The 4,615-nt window shown below is 70.8% G+C and overlaps 1 protein-coding gene across 1 annotated transcript in view; it reads left to right on the forward strand.

The window, feature by feature from the left end:
* The first annotated feature begins 3,735 nt into the window (after window positions 1-3,735).
* TLCD2 (TLC domain containing 2) overlaps window positions 3,736-4,615 on the forward strand; it is a 16,215-nt gene continuing 15,335 nt past the window's right edge. The window contains exon 1 of the mRNA XM_044430604.1: window positions 3,736-3,761. The gene's annotated coding sequence lies outside the window, so the exon portion shown is untranslated. The remainder of the gene's footprint in view (window positions 3,762-4,615) is intronic.

The following is a 4,615-nucleotide window of genomic DNA, read 5'->3' on the forward strand; positions in this document are numbered from 1 at the left end:
CCCCAGCCCCGCTGCTGTCCCACGGGGGCTGCCTCCTGCCGGCCTGGCCGCCTGGCCAGCCAGGGGGACTCTGGTTCTGGCCCAGCAGATCCCCTCCTGCTGCGCCCCCCCCCCCCGCCGGCGCACAGAGGCCGAGAACCTTCACGCGGTTTGGCGGGCCCACACGCTGCCGGAAGGGTGGCGGCACATCGCTGACATTCCAGATGCATTGGCTCACAGGCAGCCCTGGCCCTGCCGCTGCTTCTGGGCGCCTGCCTCAGCCGGAGCAGCCCGGGGGGCACCATCCAGGCCTCCCGCAAGAACCCAAGAAGCCCCCCGAGACTGGGCTGCCGCCGAGCCTGCGTGCCTGCTGGGTCCACAGGCCACGGCCGCCCGCCTGCCCGCCCCGAGGAAGCTGGACTCTGGCCGCTCCTCGGCGGCCCCGATGAATCAGGCCTCCGTCACATGCCTGGCCACTTCCTCAGCCTGCCCTTTTCCAAGCGCCCCTCCAGTGCCCAAATGTCACTGCTGGTCTCAGCCCAACGAGCCCCCCTCTCCCAGGAGTCCGGTTACAAGGCATCCTCCTGGGGCACACGGCCTGGCCTTCGGCACAGGGGCGGGGGGGGCGGGGCAGGAATGCTGTATCACATTCCGGCAAAACAAACTTCCAGCAGCAGGGAAGGCGATCCACACGCCCCGACAGTGCCGGCTTTGCTCTGGGCGAGCGAGCCAGGGCACAAGGGGCTGCTCTGTTGCCCCCTCCTCTGCCCAGCGTTGCAATTTGCCAGCCTGGCATTCACCTTCTGTTTTTTTGTCTGTCTTTTTTAACTACGTCCCCTGTTGCGTTTCTGCTGAGCTTTTATGGCTGGTTCCTGGCAGTCTTTCTGAATGTCACCCGGCACCCGGTGCGGGCTGCACTTCATTAAACTGTAGCCCTCGAGGCAGGGAGGGGCTGCTCCTCGCTTCAAACGCACCTGCGGCCAGCACCTGGCACGCGCTGGATCCTGCGCTCGGGAAGCCTTTCCAAGGAGCCTCATTGCCACAGCCATGCCACCAGCCCCCCACCCCGTCGACGAGTGGCCTTCCTGGGGGGCCAGGAGGGCTGCAGGGGGTGGCTTGTGTTCACCGGGGTGGTGAACGGTGCTCCTGCCTGGATTGGGCAGCATGAGCGGATGGCCGGGAGGGCCATGCAGAGGGGCTGGCATCCCACGTGACTGGCACTGCCCGCACCCAGACATGCTCCCACCCGCTCCAGCTGAGAAGCGCTGTGGGGGCAGGCCCCTGATGTGCCCGGGGGCCGGGTGAGGTGTGTTCTGGAGCAGGCTGCCTCGAGCATCAGGGCCAGTGGCAGTTGGTGCAGAAATGCCCCTCATGCCCCAAATCGGGGCGGCATGCAGATGTGTCGGGCTGCAGCTGGGCAAGACGCGTCCCAACGGAGCAAAGCTCAGGGAACCACGGTTCAGTCTGGGCACCAGGAAGGGCTTCGCAGGGGCATGGGCTGGGCTTCCATGGAAGGTGCGTGAAGCCCCATCGGTGCGGGTGTTCGAGGACGGGCCGGACATGCACCTGGTAGGCATGTCGTGCGTGCAGCCGGGGTCAGACCAGATGGCCCGGGAGGCCCCTCGGGCTCACTCTGTTTCCGTGCTTCTGCGTAACTGCCAGGATGCCCCAGCGCGTGCTGGGTGGGCGTGTTGGGCCCCCGCGCCCGGAGTGCACCTCGTTGGAGACGCTGCCCGGAACGTCTCGGCGATGCTGAGCGGGGCAGCTGGGTCACTTGCGCCTGGCCAGGGCCCGCGATCCCCGGGCGCGTCTTGCCTCCCCGCGCCTCCCTTCAGCGGCCGCCCGTGCTTTGGAGCAGGAGGAGCGGGAGGGAGGCCGGGGCCTTCCGGGGCCCGCGGCCTCCAGGGGCTCTGCCTCCCGCCCTCACGGCCGCTCGCCGTTTAGTTGCGTGCTCTTATCGCACTGCTTGGCCGCCCCATTGCCAGCGGCCTCCCATCCCGCCCCCGGGCCACACCGCCGGGACTGCCCCTTTAAGAGCCAGAGTCAGCGGCCCGGCTCACGTGGCCTCCCTTCTCCCCGCCGGCGCTGCGACTGTTTGGACGTCACGTGGGCGGGATGTGGAGACAACTGATTGGCCCCTAGAGGGCCCTGTTGCCGCTTCTCATCAATCAGCTGTTAGTGGGCCGAAGGGCGGCCAAACTTTCTTAAAGGAGCCGCGGCCTGCCGGGTGCGCTCTAGCCAGCACGTGCGAGGCTGGCTGGGCCGGCGGGCGGGCGGGCGCGCCTCGAGGGCCGCGGCTTGCCCGGGCCGCGAGCGTGGCAGCGGCCGCGCGGGCTCGGGCTCGGGCTCGGGCCCCGGTAAGGGCCGCCGCGCCCTCTTGCGGAGACGCCCGCCCTTCCCCGGCGGAGTGTGAGGGGCGGGGCGGGAGGAGCGAAGGCACGAGCTCTTGGGCCCCCGCCGTGCTAGTCCGTTAGCCTTGTTACTGCCCCCTCCAACTGCACTTTCCACTTTTCCGGGCAAGCGCACCGGAAAGCTCGGAGCTGCCAGGTTTTTTATTACCACTCCCATGTTCCCCAGCTGGAAATTATGGGAAATGCCCATCTGGAAGGCGCCGCCCACGGTCATACCGCGGGGTCTAATACGTGTACATCAGGCAAGACGGTTCACACGCGCAGCTTTCCTGCGCTCTGGACGACGGGATATGCCCGAGGACGCGGCGGCGCGACGTCCTTTTCACGGGCTGCAAAGCCCGCGCCTTCTGAAGCTGCTGCGTCAAGCCCTTCCGAGCCCTTTGCGCATGTCCTGGGGCACTCTTGCTTTCCCGTTTCTCCTTCCCCGCGAGCTGTCTTCGTGCGCTCACTAACCTGCCCCTCAGCCCCTTCCTCCCACGGTCGCCGCTGACTGCCGGACTGGGCGCCTGGCCCTTTAACTAATATGCGCAGTCATCGTCCGACGGGCCAGGATTGCCAAGTCACCGGGTTCAGCTGAGTTTCCCCGGCCACGCCCCTCGGCCGGCCGCGATTGGCGCATGGCAGAGGCCCAGATCCACTTCCGATTGGCTCCTGCAGTTTGCAGCAACTTCTCGGAATCTTGCTTGCGTCACGGAGCTTGAACCCTTAAAGCCGCAGCGATTGCAAAAGTGACCGTCCGGGGGCCACGGGGGCAGGAAGCGCCCCCCGGCTTTGTGAGCCCCCCGCCACATCGCGCGTGTAATCCTGAGCGCCAGGAGCGCTACGACGAACGGCAGGAAACGATTATGACGGGCGCATCCCGCTTGCTCATATCTGGGGAAGCGCGTTGCTTCGACGGTGGTCCTCGAAACCACAAGCAAGAGCAGTGCGCGCCTCCTTTTGCCCCCTCGACTGGGGTGGGAAATCTCCTGCTGCGTGTGGGGGGGGGCTCCCCCCGCCTTGGTTTCACTCCCAAGAAAATGCCAACTCACAGTGGCGCTGGGCATGCCGGGAGGGCTCCAGGACTACGTTTCCCAGCAGCCGCATGCATTCGGGCGGGTGGAGCCAAGTGCCTCTCCATTGAGACGCCGGCTGCCTGCGCCAGCCCCGCCCCCCGCCCTCGGCCGGCCCTGTCACTCAGCGCCAGCCGAGCCGGGGAGCGGGCGCCGAACGGCGGGGCGGGGCGGGCGGGCGGCTGATTGGCCGGCGCGACCGCCAGTCAGAGGGCGGGGCGGCGGGGCGGCGATTGGGTGGCAGGCGAGGCCGCCAGCTGATCAGAGGCAGCGGGAGCCGGCGAGGGCAGCTCGGGGGGCGGCAGGCAGGCAGAGCGAGGTAGGCGGCGCGGCGGGAGGGTGGGAAGCCGGCGCGGCGCGGCGCGGCGGCGGCGAGGGGGCAGCCCGGGGCGCCCCTCCCCCCGGGAGGCTGCCCACCTCCGAGCGCGGGCCCCTCGAGCGCGGGGCCCCTTCCCGGGCAGGAGCAGCCCGGGGGGCTTCGGCGGCCCGCGCCGCCCTCCCCGCCCTCCTGCGCGCCCCGCGCCGGAGCGGCCCCGCTTCCTCTGCGCTCCCGCGCCGGCCGGGCGCCTCTGTCCCGCGCCGCCCTGTGCAGCACGAGGCGGCGGCGGCGGCGCTGCTCCGCGGGGGGAGCAGGCCTGGAGCGGAGTCCGACGCCGGCGCCGCTTATGCAACCAGAGGCCGACGATAGGGTTTCAAGTGGGTGGCACCCGCCGGCCGCCCCCGCCGAGGTCACCTTCCATTCCCCCGGCGCTTGGCTCGCGCGGGCGGGCGGGCAGCCGGCCTGCCTGCCTGCCTGCCTGTCGGGAAGTGGCGGCGGAGGCTGCGGCGGGGCCCCTGGGCAGGAATGCCGGCGATGCGCGGGGGAGGCGGCGCCGGGGGCCGCCCCATCCGCCGCCCTCTCCCCCGGCCGCCGAGGGGCCCCCGTCGCGCAGAGCCGCGTCCCGAGGGCGAGGGGCTCTGCCAGGGCGCCCCGCCGGGCCCCGCGCCGCCGCTCTTCCCCGGCCTACTTGGCACGCGCCCCCCGGGAAGGGCGGCGGCGGCGGCCTCGGCCTCGCGCCCCTCCCCTGGAAAGTTTGGCCTCCGGGCGCCGCGGGGCTCGCTCGGAGGCGTCCCGCTCGGCCGCAAGGGCGGGCCGGGCCGGGCCGGGCCGGGCCCCGGCTGGGCGCCGCCGCT

Source organism: Varanus komodoensis, unplaced genomic scaffold, assembly GCF_004798865.1.
Source record: "Varanus komodoensis strain SLA01 unplaced genomic scaffold, ASM479886v1 scaffold20_3, whole genome shotgun sequence".
In the NCBI taxonomy this organism is placed as follows: domain Eukaryota; kingdom Metazoa; phylum Chordata; class Lepidosauria; order Squamata; family Varanidae; genus Varanus; species Varanus komodoensis.